Genomic DNA, 18,674 nt, shown 5'->3' with positions numbered 1-18,674 from the left:
ACAAGTTCAAGCCTCAAGGCAAGACGCTAGCCACTGAGTTCTCGGCTTGGTGAAGACAATCACTTTAAAGTTATGTTCGGGAGCAAAATATGATGCATTTTTCCATCTAAGTGAGAGTGGAGGTTTGAAACACTAAAACTGGAGGGATTGGATGATAATTGTCAGGCAAGGGGACTGAGCAGTATTGATTAATGTGGATAAGATGGTTGCGATGCAGTTCAAGCACCTCACAAAAGATTTGATGATGTGAAGGACCTATTCTTATTCCCTTCTTCCTACTGAACTGCAAACTTGTCCTGAATATTTATTGTCTGTCTGTATGTGTGTTATGTCTGGTTGTGTTTTTGCACTGAGGACTGCAGAACACTGTTTTGTTGGGTTGTACTTGCGTAATCAGTTGACAATAAACTTGACAATGTCAAGCAAGACTCATTATGCAAAGACACCCAGATCTCCCTGCATTGCAGAGCTCTGCAATCTCTCACCAATAATATATGTTTCATTTATTATTCTTTTTGCTAAAATGGGCAACTTCATGAAGAAGGCAGCTCCTAGGAGAATGTCCTTCTGTAGCCCCCTCACCATCATCTGCAAGCTGAGTGGAGGAGGCTATGTCGCCGCGAGGTATAAGGAGCCTGTAAAATCAGAGGTCCTGATGCTAATCAAGTGACCTCCACATTTTAATTATTATCACATGAGAGAAATCCAGGTCGTAAATCATCATTTGGGAAGTCCAGATGATGTGTGAAATCTCCTTGTACCCTGCTGTGCATTTCCATATAATCGATTCTGTACCTAATTGAATGAACCCCTTCTCCAATTACTTTTGTGGCTTGTTTCCACATCTCTATATTTCCGATCGATGCACCTCATTTAAAGAACTCCTAGCTCTCTTTAAGGTGTGCTTTCCTGGGAGGATTTCCCTTCTGCAGCTGGAGTAAAGGCTTAGGATACAGATCACCACGGCATCTCTTGCAAATTTCATACTTGCATTGCGTCATTGTGTCACGATTCTCTGTCCAGGAGGAGAAAATTATGGTTAAGCTCTTCTTATGGTGGATCTGTCAGGTTCCCTGATGCACCAGTGCCTTCCTTCCTGACACTTGTATCATTGAACAGGAGTGAATGAGGACAGAGCCTTTGTCTCTTCCATGGCTGGCAGAATGGGTGTTGTTGCTGTGTGTCTGCAATGGGCAGTGTGCTTTTAAAGGTTGAGAACTTTGATTGCAATGCAGTAATGCATCAATAGCTATGTGTGTATGGCTTGGTACGACAATGACACCATCTACAAATTTGCTGATAAAAGGGAACAATGGGTTAGCACACAGGAGGGAGATTGAAAACTTGGCTGAATGGTGCACCAACAACAACCACACACTCAATGTCGCCAAAACTAAGGAGCTGATTGTGGATTTTAGAAGAGGAAAGCCAAAGGTGATTGATCCAGTGATCATTGAGGCATCAGAGGTGAAGAAGGTGAAGAAATTTCAAATTCCTGGCTGGGTGTCACCTCTTCATGTGTTTCCTGGAGCCAACACACAAATGTCATCGTGAAGAAAGCACGTCAGCACCTCGACTTCCTCGGGAGTTTGCTGTGGTTTGGTATGGCATTGAAAACCTTGGCAAACTTGTACAGTTTACTGTTTGCGGAAAGTGTGCTGACCAGCTGCATCACGGGGTGGGGGGGGGGTGCACCAATACCTCTGAGCATAAAGCCCTGCAGAAGGTAGCCTGTGATGTACTATAGCCCCAGTACATCACAGGCAATCTACATGGAACACGACCGTCAGAGAGCAGCAGCCATCATCAAAGATCCACACCAGCCAGGACGTGCTCTGTTCTTACTGCTACCGTTAGGAAAGAGGTCTAGGTGCCACAAGACTGACACCACAAGGTCCAGGAACAGCTGCTCCACCTCCACCATCAGACTCCTCAACAACAAACTCAATCAGGGACTCATTTAAGGACTCGGACATGTGCACGTCATTTATTATTGAATATTTATTTTCTGTATTGCAGCTTTTTTGCGCTTCCTTCTTTGTTTGCGTCTCTCTCTTTTGTACGTGTCTTTTCGTGAGTACAGTTCTTTGCACTACTGTTAAGTAGAAATTCTGCCTGACATGCAGGACAAAGAATCTTAGGGTTGTATGTGATGTCATGTATGACAATAACTCTGAACTTTGAACTTTGCTCCTCTGAAGGACACACGAGAGACTGCAGTTGCTGCAAAAAAAAAAGATCTACTGGATGTCCCATCTGCAATGGTTCAGGTCTCCTTTATATGTTTTGGCAGAAAGACCTTGATGCTGTTTTGTGCTGGATTTCAGCCAAAGTTGCAATAACCTTTTTTTTCCAGGGGAGCCATTCTGGCACTCGTACACAATGCAACGAGGCTTTGGCATGTTGATAACAGGTGAAATATGATCTCTGGGTATACGACTTTGATGGATGGGCACAAGGAGCAGTGGTTTTGCGTGCAGTGATGCCCTTCCAGCAGAAATAGCAAGGAGGACTGGTTATTTTTAATGTATTTTTCAGTGGAGTGCACCCCTGTGGTTAAGCATAGCTCACCTGTGTTCCATGAGAAAGAGCGATGTTGCAATTATAGAATATTACAGCAAGAAAACAGGTCACTCAGTCCATGCACCTCCCCTGATACCTTTGTCCACATCAGCTACCTTTCCAAATAAACTCTGCATACCCTCCTACAGTCCTTCAAATATCTATCTCATAGCCTCTCAAAATCAGTTTCAAATTCTTAATCTGTGGCTAAGAACTCTACATTTTAAGAAGACTCACTTTAACAAAATTTTCTATTTTTAATCTGCATTTCAACGAAGGGTGGGACAGTGAGCGCAACTCTGTTACAGCCCCAGCAACCGAGCTACAAATCCAACGCTGCCTGTAAGGAGTTTGTGCATTTTCCCTATGTCTGCATGGGTTTCCTCCAGGCAGTTCATTTCCTCCCACACTTCCAAAAATGAACCAGGGTTGTAGGCCAATTGAGCGGCATGGGCTCGTGGGCCAGAAAGGCCTGTTATGTCTAAATTTAAAATTAATATCAAATTTATTATCTCTCAACCAAGGCCCAATAGGGATGGATGATAAATGCTGAGCTTGTCAATTAAATCCACATCCTACTGGTGACTAGAAACAAAAACATCTCATCTTTGTTTTTTAATAAAGGTTCTGCCATTTTAGAATCCTGTTGTTAAAACTCTGAAAGAGTCCGGCTCACATAACATTCATCTTGAATCATGGCAACACAGGTAGGGCAGTGAAGAAAGCATTTAGATCTCTTGCCTTTATTTGTCAGGGCATTGAGTGCAGGAGCAGGGATGTCACACTGGGGAGACCACAGATGGAATCTTGTGTGCAGTTCTAGATTTTACCACTCACTTACACACCTGTTGGAATTTACAAGGTCCAATGTATCGACAAATATCTATATCTGAGAAGATTAAAAAAGCCAGAACATCTTGCAGTCAGAGGGAGAACATGGAAACTCTCCTCAAACCTCCCTGCTATCACAAAGAAGACTCGCCAATGGTTATACTTCGTGAAGAGTTTGAGGAGATTCTGCATGTCACCAAAGTCTCTTGGAAACCTCTACCGTAGAGGGCATTCTGGCTGGTTACCTCACTGTCAGGTGTGGGAGTGCCAATGCTCAGAACAAGAAAAAACTCCAGATGGTTGTTAACTCGGTCTGCAACATCATGGGCACCAGTCTTCACTACATTGGAACTGGGCCTCGAGAGGGTGCTGAAGGCAAGAAGGGCACCCGAAGGGCCTTGAGTGCTGAAGGCTTCCTGATTGTGTTGGAGGTTTGGATCTGGAGTGCAGGTTCCCAACAGATAGAACTGGTCTCTGTACAGCTGCAGAGGCTGAAGGAGGGCTGGAGGCAAATCCACAGACACTCAATGACTCTGTTGCTTCTCTTTCTCTTACCGTTAGGGGCGCTAGCCAGTACTAATGGTGTCTTTGACTGCTTTACGACAGAGAGAATGAAATTTCTTGTGATAATACATTTTCTGTTTTATTTCATGGCAATAAAAGAATCTTGAACCTTGAATCACTCTCGTAAAGAATTCATCTCTCTGACTTGCTTTCCATTCTACATTATGAAAGCTTCAAAGGAATTACCTTACCAAAATCCTTTCCAAAATGCCACTTTTCTTTCATTAGATCTCTCTTATGCACATCATTTTCATTTATACTGGGAGGGTTTTCCTTCATCTTTTTCTATTTTCTCTTTGAGGATGGGAAGCAATAAAGGAAGCTGCATTGTAACCAATGCTGTGCTGTGCTGTGCAGGGGATCTTCAGTTTAGCAATCTCCTCTCACCTCAGGCATTTTTGCTAATGCGGTAGCAGCCGTCTTCCTGAAGTGATTCAAAACGAAGCAGTCTGACGCTACTTAAAGCAAAATATCATCACCAATACAAATGGAAAAGAGACCCTTATCCTTCTGTAATAGTTACCGGTGATTACGCCAGAGAAATTCAGTCAAAAAGTAATCAAATCAGTCAGCATGCAGCTTTATGGATCAGCAATGTTGTGAACAGATATTAAGAGAGCTGTTGTAAAATAACCAGTTATAATAAACCAGTTGTAATAAACCAGTTCAACTTATGTTCTTTGGATGTGTGGATCGTTTAACAAAGACAGTATCCATTTGGCCCATCTCATCAATCCCAGCCCTTTAAGAAATCTGTTGGAGCAACCCGGTGGGTCAAGCAGCATCAGCGGGAGAAAGGCATGGTCAATGTTTGAAGTGGAAACTCTTCACTGGGATGGAGAAAAGTTGTAGAGAAGCAGTATGAGGAGAACAGGGTGAGAGGGGTAAAGCATGCAGGATTGACCAACCAGGCAGAATATGAGGGAAAATGGCTCATATTATATGAGCCTCAAAATATGAGGGATAATGGGCCCTCTCCCATTGTCTGGCATCTGCCAGTCCACTGCCTCTGTTCTCAGCAGATAGCAGCTGATTGGACAGTCAAGTTCAACAGTTGAAGACAGGAGCAGCTGATTGGGCAGTCGAAGTCAGATAGCAGCTGATTGGGCAGTCAAGTTCAACAGTTGAAGACAGGAGCAGCTGATTGGGCAGTCGAAGTCAGATAGCAGCCGATTGGGCAGTCAAGTTCAACAGTTGAAGACAGAGGAGCAGCTGATTGGACAGTTGAAGTCAGATAGCAGCTGATTGGACAGTCGAAGTCAGATGGTAGCTGATTGGGCAATCAAGTTCAACAGTTGAAGACAGAGGAGCAGCTGATTGGGCAATCGAAGTCAGATAGCAGCTGATTGGACAGTCGAAGTCAGATAGTAGCTGATTGGACAGTCAAGTTCAACAGTTGAAGACAGAGGAGCAACTGATTGGGCAGTCGAAGTCAGATAGCAGCTGATTGGACAGTCAAGTTCAACAGTTGAAGACAGGAGCAGCTGATTGGGCAGTCGAAGTCAGATAGCAGCTGATTGGGCAGTCAAGTTCAACAGTTGAAGACAGAGGAGCAGCTGATGGGCAATCGAAGACAAAAGAGTTGAAAAGGAGAGACTCAGCAGAAAGCAACTGATTGGCAATCAAGGTCAGGTGACCCAAACATCACTATAAAAATGAGCGATTATATAGAGGCATGGTCATTATTGAAGAGGTCTGACACAATGTGGTAAAGCTTTGGCAAAAAGAGACTGAGGTGGTGGTGCAGGAGTTGAAGTAAGAAAGGACCACCCTATTTGAGGAACAAAAAGGATTCAGCAGAAAGGCAGGTTTAATATATGATTTTTTTCCCCCCTCTAGTCGTAGTCAGTGGATATGACAGCCAAGGCAGGGGAATGCACCCCTTGCAGGATGTGGGTCATCAGGGAAGCCAGCAGTGTCCCTGATTACTTTATTTGTGAGAAATGCATCCAGCTGCAGCTCCTGACAAACTGAGTTAAGGAATTGAAGCTAGAGTTGGATGAACTCTATATCATTTGGGAGACAGAGAGGGGGTAGATGGGTGACACCTAGGGGGTAGATGGGTGACAGTCAGGAGAGGGAAAAGGAACAGACAGACAGTGCAGGGCACTGCTGTGGCTATTCATCTCAACAACAAATAGGTTAAAAAATATTAAAGTTTAAAATTGGCGCACCTCACCAATCATGTAACGCACAACCCCAAGCAACCATAAAATTCACTTATCCGGCATCTACCATTCTCCATAGGTGCCAGATATCATGGATTTTGCTACATAAGGAGATTAGTTTTTTTCCTTTCAGAGAACAATGAGACTTTGCAACTCTTGTTTCATTTTTAAGGCAATGGCAGATAGATGCTCGATAAGTGAGGGCTGAAAGGTGATTAGGAAGAGCTGAGAATACAGTGCTAAAGTTAGTCAGGTCAGTGCTATGTTTTATTAACCGAATGAGCAGAATCAGGTGGCCTAGAGCCCCTATTCATGCTCTTAATTCATGTGTTTGTGTACATGTATGTTCATCCTTTGAAGGCCATTGCAACTGGGCATGGCTAAACAGACCTTATAATTACTGCAGCACCAAGTTTCTGACCTTGGTTCTCCCAAGAGATTGACTGTTCGTTGTGTAACTGCGGAGACTGACAAAGACTAAGGGAGGAAACTGAGTCCATGCAAAACACCATCTGCTCTGGGTCATTTAGCTAATTGGGCAATAAGCCTGTTTTTGACGATTAAATTGTATCTGAAAAATACTCACAGGGGTTGCCAACTTTTTAATTTAGATATATAGCACGGTAACAGGCCATTTCGGCCCAAGTGTTTGTGTTGCCCAATTAACCAACACCCCCGGTACGTACTTGTAGGTTGAAATGGCCTGTTGTCGTGCAGAATGTCTAAATTTAATAAGTTGCCCACCCTGCCTAAGACCTAGCTCGGTCATCCAAATATAACAAAAAGGAACTGCTTTTTGCAATTTAATTGGCCATTTGTTCTGTCTTCAAGCAGTTTTCAGATTCCCTGTTTCTTCATTGATTTCAGTCCACTTTATTGTAATAAAGTAAGTAAGATTACTTACCTTGTCTCAGGTTGTCTCTATTTGTTTGTGTGGGGAATTAACTTGAAGTAAGAGCACATTTATCCTCTCAAACATCAAGTTTGGTGGATTAACATTTTTTGGTAGCTAGTAAGTGACAACCCAAAGCCTTAGGAACATTTGTTGTGGAGTGCTAGAATCAGGCAGCGCATAAACAGGCCCTTCAACCCATTAAATTAAAAATTTAAATGTAGACACTCAGCACAGTAACAGGCCCTTTTGACCCATGAGCCTGTGCCACCCAATTATACCCATTTGATCTACAACCCCTGTACATTTTGAATGGTGGGAGGAAACTGGAGCCCCCAGAGGAAACCCACTCAGACACATGGAGAATGCACAAACTCCTTATAGACAGGGTGGGATTTGAGCCCCAGTCACTGGTCCTGCAAAAGCATTGCACTAACCACTTCACTAAACGTGCTGGCCTTGAGTTAGGGCTAATTGACGAACACCCATTTACATGACCTCTACGCCAATCCCATTTAATTCTCACATTCTCCTCATTTCCCTGAGGGGGGGGGCAATTTGCCGAGACCAGTTAACCAACTGAGCCTCACACCTTTAAGATGTGGGACAAAATGAAAATCCCAGAGAAGCCCACATTGTCACAGGGAAAGCATGCAAACTCCACACAGACAGCACCAGAAGTCAGGATCGAACACACACTGTTGCCATGACTTTACGTGAGCTGTTAAGTTTCTCCAGCACTTTTATGTGCTGGAGCAGCCACAGCATCTGCAGACTTTACTGTTTAGCTATGAAGCAATAATGATATACTCCATCAGAGTTCAGTAACATTGTGAGTTGGGGCTCGAGGGGGAGGTGGTGGTGGGGGCATGGAGACAGGGTCCAAATCGCAATATATGTAGCTTGCATTTTGTTTAAAGTTTTGTCAGGGAAAGAAAATAATTGGCAGGTAGTTCATGGGATACAGAAGCAAAGTACAAATTATCATAATTATTCACTTTTGGTAATTTCACTCTGCTACAGTAAAAACACCAGCTTTGATGTTGACACCTCTTGAAAATTACAAAAGGATTGGGTTGTTCTTCATCCTAAGGCTCAGTTCTGGAGAAATCATTTTAGATTGAAGAATCCTGAGTTCAAAATAAAAACTTCATGTACCAATCTGACGTACACATGCAAGGTGTTTCCAATTGATGCCTGCACTTTTAACAGCCAGAAGGAGTGCTGAAGAAAAGGATGAACGATATTATTTTATTTTTTTGAAATGAAGGTAATTTTCTGAAAAGGAAAAGACATTTTAGATATTTGAAATTGTTGTTACATTGCTCCCTGACTTTTCCCTTTTTTTTAGTTCTGGGAAGAATGCAGGAGGTGTCTCATTTTTCTTTAAAAAGTGAACAGAAGTAATATTATGTTATTTGCAGCAGATGGCTTTTACTTGAGTTACTCATTTCTAAGAGGCAGGCTTGTTTGGAGAGAATCATTTTCTGCTCAATTACACCAAGATGTTTCTGTTTAGATTTTCACTCAGCTGTGAAATGGTCTAAGAAACTTAGATAATGATCCTGTTTTTTGCAATCATCGATACCAGATGAAGTGTAGAGCATATCCTGCTGCTTGCTATATGCAGGTCATCACTAAGTCCTCTTCAACCATCCGTTCGCAGTAGTTGAAAGGCTTGACCCTCAATGCAGCATGGTTTCTCTCCACCCAGAGGAATTGTGGACACAATTTACATTGTATGTTGACCCTCAGAGAAGTGAAGGGAACAGTATCAACCCACTATTCAGTGTATCAGAGACATCACCACCAGGTTGAGGAACTATAAATCCCACACTACCTAATTTAAAATGTATTGAGTGGAAATATACAAAGTCTTTGCGATGCACTGAATAAAGTCTATAAGTCACTGCATATAGACTTTTAAATGAACCGGAGGGTGTCTATCTCTCTTGGATCTTCTCGGTGATGAAGAACACTGACCTGGAGTACGACTTTTCAACTTTTTTGGAGGTCCTCTATCGATCCTTCTCGTCTGTGTGGTGAATTGTGAATGGTTATCTCCATCTTGTGTTCTTGAAGGTCTCCTTCCTCCAGTGAGTCTCACTTACATTCCCTGTCATCCAAGTTTTCCGACCTTTTCCACCTGTTCTACCTGTTCTTGGTGTTTCTGCCTTTTCCTTTCTCTACATGCCTTATCTTGTTCCTCTCACTGCCATTTCATTTGCTCATGTTCCCTCTCTTTTTCCTTATCTTTATCCTTCCCTCTCATCTGTTTTCCCATTTCTTTGCTCATTTCCTTGAAGATTTTAAAATTCATCTCATCTGCCTTAAGTGCCCTGAAGACAATAAATTCTTTGAGGTTCTTTGTTACGATCTTCGTTTCTCATGATTAATTTCTGAAGATTTCAGCTGAACATCTTCGATACCTTTGTTTTTCATCATAAATCTTCAACCAGTCCCACAGGTGAATCATTTGACTTCTCAGCTCTGAGCACTTTGCTTCCTTCTGAGCCCTCTTCATCTCAAGCTGTTGAAGTAATGTTTTCAGGCCTATAATATGCTCATTGGACAGACAGAATGAGCATAGTCGCACACAATCTCTCTCCAAGCTAGTGTCAGGCAGTTCATCGAGTTCATCCATGCACAAAATGAATTTTTTCTTCATTTCGACAAATTCAGCCCTTTTGCGTCCCTTTTCTCCATTAATTGAAGCAATGTGCTGACGAAATGCGTCTAGCTGTTCAACACTACTCATAATCAATGGAGTAGCCAGTTGTACACAACATGTCACAAAGCTCTTCAACTTTCTTTCTTAAGGAACTTTAATTTTGTCACTCTCTCTTTCTTATCCTTCAAAGGACCTCCAAACCTATCCGCAAATCTTTCTCCATCTGCAGCATTGTGCAGTCATCTTTTGGCAGACATGCATCCAAATAGAATTCCTGACTCACTGCACGGGGCTCTTTTTGGCACAAAACAATGCTCTTTTTCAGTAGCTGCCTTAAATTTTCTTCCTCTACAATCATCTTATCTAAAAGGCCTTTTAACAGCTTCGGTTCTTTGCAGTCTTTAACCTTCTGGAATTTTGATCTCTTCCCAGATATTCTGAAGATGGGTGGCTTGCTGGCTAGTGCATCACTTTCCTGCACCATCCTCCAGGCTGGTAGCTCTTGTCCCAGCTATCCCAACGGTCCCAGTCCTGGCTGACCAGCCCCTCGCTGGGAATCCTGCCCTGGCTGTACCAATCCCAGCTGCCCAGCCCCCCTTGTGGGTGTCTTCCCACGGCTGTCTCGGTGGTCCCACTCCCGGCTGCTCGGCCCCTCTCAGCGTATGGCCTGGCTGTTCAGCGCCCCCTTGAGCATCTGGCTCCCTCTCCACTCTCCCCCCTCCCTCTCCACTCTCCCCAGCTCCCTCCCCACTCCCCCCTCCCTCTCCACTCTCCCCACCTCCCTCCCCACTTTCCCCCTCCCTCTCCACTCTTCCCACCTCCCTCTCCACTCTCCCTCTCCCTCTCCACTCTCCCCACCTCCCTCTCCACTTTCCCCCCCTCCCTCTCCACTCTCCCCTCCCCCTCTCACTTGTTTTGTTGCTTTCATCTCTAGTTTCTTCCTTTTCTATTCCTGATGACGAGCATGTGCTTTCGTCTCGCTGCAGCCTAATGTTGTTCCTGTTGTCGTTCTCTTTCACTACATTTTTGCCTCTGACATCATCCTTTTTACCTGAAATCCTGTAGATCCCATTGTCCAGTGTGGAATTTATATATTTTTTTCATCCTCATCACCACTTTGTTGTGTATTTTCCCTTTGAAAATAACCTCACTGGAGAGAAGCTGTAAGCATCTTTATTTATGCCAAGATGGCGCCAAACTGAACCTCATCATACAATGTAACTCCGTATATATGACATCACGTGCATGTTCCCAAGAAACTTGCTCTGTATCAGGAGCACACAGGAGGAAATGCTATTTCTCTATTATTTTACACTCATGATCACCTATTTTCAGAATGCCATTGATTTTCAACATGGCAAACTGGCAAATGCAAATGAGGACACTCCATAGGATCATATGAGTGACATTAGAATCACTCAGCCCCGCCCCCCACTCCCCCATTGACGTGATCATTGTCTAAAGGGGGCGCGCAAAATTATTGAGGACCCCTTCCACCCTGCACACCGCATCTTCCATTGGGAATCTTCCATTGGCTCCCATTGGGAAAGAGATGCAGGAGGATCAGAGCCAGCACCACCAGGCTGGGGAGCAGCTTCTTCCCACGGGGATAAGAATGCTGAACGACCTAAGAAACTACTCACACTCACCATCTGAGTCTCTGTATAGCGGAAATAAAATTTATTTATTTCCATATATGAATACTTGCCCTGCATATGTAGTATGTCTGAATGTGTGTTGTGTCTGGCTATGTGTCTGCGTGTTTTGTACCAAGGACGAGAGAATATGGTTTCATCGGGTTGTACTTGTGCAATCAGATGACAATAAACTTGACTTGAAATGTTGAAGGAGTGCTGTTGGTGTTTCACTGTCCTATTTGTTAATTCCAAAGAAGAAATAAATAATTTTAAGAAAAGACTTCTTACTTTTGGCTGTTAAAGATGAGATGGTGTCTTCCAAATTATCACAATCTGTGTGATGTGCTAGTGAACAGATAACAGACTTGTGTCCCCCATTCAGGTTCATTGTGCAATCTCAACCAACCATAAAATTCACTTAATCCGTCATATAACAATCCACATAGGTGTTGGATACTAGGAGTTTTACTGTACCTATCTAAACGTCCTTTTGTTATGACATAGACCAGCAGCAATAGAAATTCACCAAGACAATAGTATCTTCAAAATAATAATTTTTATTAATAACTATTAATAATATCAAATCTTACTTAACTCTAAACTTAACCCCACTATGTGCAAATGTGTGTGTGTGTGTGTGTGTGTGTGTGTGTGTGTGTGTGTGTGTGTGTTGAATCTCAGTGTCTTTAAACTGCTATTCAAAAGTTCTCAAATTCACAAATACTTGCAAATTAGCTTTCAGAGAAGTATTTCTTCATACAAATGACTTTTTCACAAATTCCCCTCTCTTGTGTGCAGGTTTTGGAACTTGTATTTTACAGGATGCTTTCACGGATTCAGGCACGAGTCAGACAAAGTAATCATCAAAATGGTTATGATCCAGAAGCAAGAATGATCTTTCTTTCTTTTACCCAGAATTAGGTCAGAATTACATTAGCCACAGCATAATTACACTCCCTGGACTAGGAGAAGCAACAACAGTGTCCATCTCACTTTGAACGTCACGATTGTCTCATCTTCTACCCTTTTCTTCTGGCTTATTCCATTCACCCACCATCCTCTGTCTGAAGAAGTTACCCCTGAGGTCCCTTGTATATCTTTCCCCTCTCACCCTAAATCTATGCCCTTTAATTTTGGCTTCCCCTGCCATGTGGAAAAAGCTATGACTATTTACCTAATCTATGCCACTCTTGATATTGTGAACTTCTTCAAGTACCCCCCCCCCCCCCACCCCGGGAGAAAAGTCCCAACCTATCCAGTGTCCCCTTATAATTCAAACTGAAATGATACCTCAAGAATACTGAGCAAAATCCAAATACATTACACTTACTGGCCCAAACTGCCGGATCCTCAGAAACAGGCTCCTATTGATTAATTAGTATTGGGAAAGATAATTTAATAATTAAACTGGAGCAACAAAGTATATGTTGAATTTACAAATACCCTGTCACTCAATCATGAATCCAGCATTTTTCTGACTAATAAAATCAAATGAACTTTTCTCCATCTCTCCATTCCTGTCTTCTTAAACAGGAGTAGAAATTAAAATAAACTAATATATAAGTTAGAAGAGATATATTCTGATGGTGAAATACAACTTAGTTATAATCATTCAGAAATTAAAAACAAATTGCATTATTTTTTTTCCAATATTATGGCCAGAGAATCTGATATTATTGATTTTAATAGTTGTTAAATTAGTTTCTATCTTATTTGCACACCGAGTAAAACTTTCATTTTTTTCTGCCTTTAAGTAAATCTCACACTTAAGCTTCACAGTTGGAATGAAGTTTGATGCATCTCTGCAAAACCTGGTTCCAGCTGTGAAGCTGTGCCTTCCTGTGGATCATAATGCTCTTGGAGCTCGCACTGCTCTCCTTACGAACCAGAAGGCAGTCAAATGTAAAATGTTCGCCTGACCAGTCTCGGAAAGGTACATAAGTTCCAAGCTATTATTAAATAAGCCATGCTGTTGACCAGGCTACGGTCACAGAAAGCATTTGCCAAGCATGCTGTGGGACCAGGCATGCAAAGGAAGTGCCCCAAAGGCAGGTAATCATTTCCAGATGGAATTTTTAAAAAGTGCATTAGTGGAGAGGTCTGCTGAATTAATGCAAAGTCTGATCCTGCTACCATTCATGCAGTTGGATTATTAACTCCTTCTTTGCAAAATACAGAGATTTGATTATTTTCTCTAGAGACTAATTCTACTGTAGGTATATGACATGTAGCTGCAGTGATGATGGTAAAATGATGAAGCTCTATTAAATCTCACTTGATGGATTTTGCTAACTGATGCATTTCAAAAATTTCTTAGAAATTAAATATATGGCATAAATATAATGTCCCACCTACTGACATTGCAATGTCAGAATGATTTCCTGTGAAAGACCATTATATTGACTCCACCTGTGGTGCATGGGATGAGATTTTCAGCTTGATGTCAGTATTTAGTGGTATATTTAATTTTATTCATCTGTTATGCACACTACTAATTCCTATCTTTGCACAAGAAAAAAATTCTTCCTGTTTGCATTTCCCAAATAAAATTGTTGAAAATAAAATCAACCAAATATACATTTTTAGACTTAAACAAAGGAGTCTTCAGACTCTGCGATTATAGTGCATTACACAAAACCCAGCAGGTCACGCAGCATCTAGATATATTAACATTTTTTTATCCAGGGATTAGTCTTTCTTTTAGTGATGGAAACAAATATCAAGATCCAAGTTTTAATTTATTATCATAGTAATAAAATAGTGTTTAATTACATGAAATTTCTTTTTGCCTGTTGCAAGGCAGACAGATTCGCCATCGGCAGGAACTGCCTAAGCCCCTCTTACGGTTCTTACAGTCAGAGAGAGAGAGAAGCAAAAGAGAGTCCCCCCCAGGGTCACCCAGTGTCCGTCTATTCCTCTTCAGTGCCTCCACAGCCGCACAGAGTCCAGTTCAAACCAGTGGCAACCCGAGCTCCAGATCCGAACCTCCGACACTGTCAGGATCCCCTCCAGCGCCCTCGGCACCTCCTTGCACCCCGCTTCCGATACCTGGTACCCCCTCCAGCCAGTTCGAGCCCTTCTCCAGTAGTCCGGAGCCTGGCCCCGAGTCTCCCCGCAGCAGCCCACAGCTTCCGGGGGTTCCTCGCCTCGAGTTGCCAGCAGCCCACAGCATGTATCAGCCGCAGAGCCCCTTCACTGGTCTGTCGCCATGGTCACCATCCCCGCACGTCATCTCCTCAGCTTCTCCCTCTCAGATGGTGTGTGATCTACCCATCCTCTGGTGCCCTGCTCCCGTTCTCTGCTTTCCCCAGAGTCTGCAGCAATGAACCGATGTTTCCACTTTCTCAGAAAGTTGAAGAAATTTGACACGCTCCCAATGTCCTTTATAGATGCAGCATAGAAAATATCCTGACTGAATGCATCATAGCTTGATACGGGATCCCTTCTGCCCAAGACCGTGGGAAATTAGAGAGAGATGCGAACACACCTCAGGCTATTACTCAAAGCAACTTCCCTTCATCCACTCTATCGTCACCTCCTGCTGCCTCAGGAAAGCAGTGATTAAAGGACAAAGTTGGAAATGCAGGTAGGAATAATAATTCTGTGAATTGCATCAAAGCCGCTTGAACCTTTCTTCATCTGATTATTCTGGATCATTTCGGAGATGATCCTTCATCTTTGATTTGTAGTGTTCAGTAAGTGCAACCTGTTGAATTCTTGTTTTGATATGAAAATCAATTGAACTAATAACGAGATCCTTTTTTGTACTATCAATTAGAAAATCACTTGTGTTCTCATTCTCTACCACTTTGTTTTCTGCTCTTTTACTATTCCTTTCTCTTAGCTGACATGTTACCATTTCTACAGCCCCTTTTCCACTGGCACCCTGTCCCAGGAATTAACTGGGAATTTACTACGACAGGGTGCAGTAGAAAAGGAACACTGACTGAATGGTGGTGTCAATTGATGTAATTTCATGCCTCTACCCCTACTTATATCTCGCCTGCGTGCTGATAAAACCGGTGGAAAAGGGACAGCAGGAAGTCACCTGTTTCGATTTGAAGGTAGAATGCTCCGATCCCCAGGGATGAGTGTGTTCAATGGAAAAGCAATTAGTGTCCCAGCTAAGGGTGGCCCAGTGGAAACGCCACAAAGGGCTTCCTATCCCAGGACACTGCAAAGCCAATTAACCGGGGTGCCAGTGGAAAAGGGGCTCTTGTGACCACTTTATTTTGTGAAAGAATGACATATGTGATACCTTATGCATGCCTTTAGTACTACACCCACTGGCTCCGCCTTAACTATCCTTTGAGACACATGCTCTGAAATATTTGCATTGATTTTGTGAAGCACGATTTGACTTTCGCAAAACTACACTGAACATATCTGCAATACACAAACAAGGCTCATAAAGTCACACAGCACAGGGTGACTAACATTTCGGGCCTGGGCCTATCATCGTCGGTTACCTTTTTCTCCCTGTGGATGCAGCGTGACCTGCTGAGTTTCTCCAGCCTGTTTGATATTGCACTTAACCCCAACATCTGCAAATTTTGTCCTTCTCAGCCCAATGATTGATTGTAGTAGTTTTTGTGTTGGTCTCCATCTTATTTGCAGACAGAGGGGTACCAATGGAAAACAGCTAGCATATGAAGGAGAAGGAAAAAAGTGGCTATATGAAAAGAATTAGGTCAGGTAGACAGGAGTTTGTAGTAAAAACACAACACTGGAGAAACCCAGCAGGTCAAACAGGGTACAAAGATAAAGGTGCAAAACCAAGGTTTTGGGCTTGAGCCCTTCATCGAGGTATGAGCAAAATGCAGGCAGGTGCTCAAACAAAATAGTCGGGGGTGGGGAGAGGGAGGGGGAGGAGCACAGGCCCACAGACAGGAGGTAATATATGGATAAGGGAGGAAGGGCACACCAGTAAGCTGGGGGAGGGTAGATGACTCTGTGAATGGAGGTGGAGAGCTGGAGGAAAGGAGATAGAGGGATGGAGAAGAGAGGGAGAATGGGGAGTGAGTTTGCAGAAACCGGAGAAGTCGATGTTATTGCTATGTTAATGGAGGGGGTTTGTGTTTAGTGGTGGAGATTGTTTGGAAGTTGTTCTGTTATATTATGCATAATTCAATTGAGCCGATGTCACAGACCACACACGGACCTCAGATGCTGGGATCGGGAGGAACTTGCAAGCTGCTGGAGGGATTCAGTGGGTCCAGCAGCTTCAGTGGGAGAAAAAGAATAGTTAATGCTTCAGGCCGGAACCCTTCGTCAAGACTCTTTTGTCACAGAAGAGTTGTAAATAAGCTCAGTGAGCTCCAGTGCATTTTTTGGATGGCATCAATTGAAGTCTCAGCACATCAGAGAGAGAGTGAGAGATATTTTGAGACTGGTGATAGAGGTGCCAATTAAGTTTTCCACTCTGCCCTCAAGAGAATCATTATTCCAAGATGATTACTATTCCTTTTCAATCCTGACCTGCCTGAACCATGTGGATGGTACGCAAGGAAATAGAAAATGAGTGATGGTGAAGTGTAAATAAACTGTGCCCTACTCTTGTATCTGTGGCAGAAATGAGATTACAGGGATTGCTGGACGAAGTCTTCTCAATCTCCTGTCATCCTGGTGGTTGCATTCTTCGATGATACTAATCACAGGGAGTCAGGGTTATCAATTAGATTACAACAGGCCGAAAAATGGGCATGAGGGAAATATTCAGTAGTGGATAATACTGGGAGCCATAAAACCAAAACACAGGCTGGTCTTGACTTATTCATTTACTGCATCCCATACATAGTTGATGGTGGGGTATTCTGCAAGGTCTCTGATCAATGGACACAAATGGGAATTCTTTGTTAAGAGGCATTGTTCCAGACAAGCAGCTCATGTTCCCAATTGCAAAACTTAAAAATGACACCGAACCAGGCATAGCTCCAGATTTAATGCTGATTAGAATTGCAATAACATTGGAGGGCATTTAGTACAAAGACTGCACTAGTCTAAGAGATGAGCCCTACTATTTTTTACAATGGATACAAATAAGTGCAGGTTTTGTTAACATGTTTAACATTCAAAATTTCAGATCAAGAGCCCTTCATTGTCATGTCCTCAAATTTTAAAGGCATAAGAACAGGCACCACTAGTCTAGAACCCCTATCAAGATAAGTAAGAAGCAAAAGAAAGTCTATTCAAGACTTTGAGTGTTCATGGATCCTGCCACCTCTTCCAAAGCCTCCTGAACTCCCATAACCTCTATCTCCACATGGCTGCCTGTCTGTGACTTGGAATTCAAGGCATCCAAGTAATCCTCCTTTGGCCCTGGTTCTGGAAATGAATTTTTAATAGGATAGTTTCTTTTGATAAATGCTATCCGTCAAATATTTCCGTTAACACCATTTGGCTTCTTTGAACAAGAATCTGAGTGGGAGCCAGTTGCAAAGGACTTCCTCAATGATGAACTATGGCTCAGGTAATGCAGTCAACAGCAAAGTGATGGTGTTTACCGGTGACCTTGGAGAAAATTACTTAAGGTTCTGGGGATACTGTATCTGTGGTTTGAATTTTGACTCTCCTTGCAACTTCCTGTCAGCCATCAATTCCACTGCACCTCTGGATCAAAGCAACTGTGAAGACATTGGGCAGACTGAGCGTCGAGTTACGATAAATAATGACCACGTAAAGCAAACCAAGAATTAAAAAGCATTCAGAAAATAACAAAAGCACTAGAAATAAAAGTGGAGAATGTGGGGGAATAGCTAACAGCTTTGGCGGAGAGCTAACTGTTCAGGTCAATTACCATCGATCAGAGCTCACTAAAAACAGTACATTAAACTGCAGCCTTCCAGATGAAGAAGCAAAATTGCAGCAGATGCTGGGGAATATCTCCATCAAATGTTGCCCACACTTCTCTCTTCACATGCTGCCCGGACTGTTGAGTTTTTCTTCTGTATTCTCAATATATTCAAATTTTACAAAAAATCTTTAAAATAATTTTTTGAACATTTTATATTGAGTTGGGGTTGAAATGTCATAAACAAACACTGAAAAGTGTACTTTATAATGCATTTCAAAAATATACAGGGGCATAACAATCCAAATATAAGAAAGTTTATTGCTTTCAGAACCCAAGAGATTTTAAGAAGTGATTATGGCTTGGCACATTAATTAATTTTAATTCATTGTTCGAGACGAGGACGTAACTGGAAAGATAAGTATTACTGCTTCTCCATAATTGAGCTGCTGCCAAAACTTTAAGTAAAGCTTCTCCCATAACAGAGTTAATCACAGTGTCAATGAAGCAGCAGAAAGATACTTCCAGTCAAGATGTGTATGCCTTGGAAGGTGATTAA

At 42.6% G+C, this 18,674-nt stretch overlaps 1 long non-coding RNA gene across 1 annotated transcript; it reads left to right on the top strand.

The window, feature by feature from the left end:
* Positions 1-5,299: 5,299 nt before the first annotated feature.
* Positions 5,300-18,196, top strand: LOC138745649 (uncharacterized). The gene is made up of 3 exons (XR_011346388.1): positions 5,300-5,584; positions 14,715-14,911; positions 17,408-18,196. It is a non-coding gene; the product is annotated as an uncharacterized lncRNA (long non-coding RNA).
* The last annotated feature ends 478 nt before the right edge of the window (positions 18,197-18,674 follow it).

The sequence above is a fragment of the Narcine bancroftii genome, chromosome 11 (genome assembly GCF_036971445.1).
Source record: "Narcine bancroftii isolate sNarBan1 chromosome 11, sNarBan1.hap1, whole genome shotgun sequence".
Lineage (NCBI taxonomy): Eukaryota > Metazoa > Chordata > Chondrichthyes > Torpediniformes > Narcinidae > Narcine > Narcine bancroftii.
Note: the sequence above shows the minus strand (reverse complement) of the source record. Positions and strands in the feature narration are given on the sequence as shown.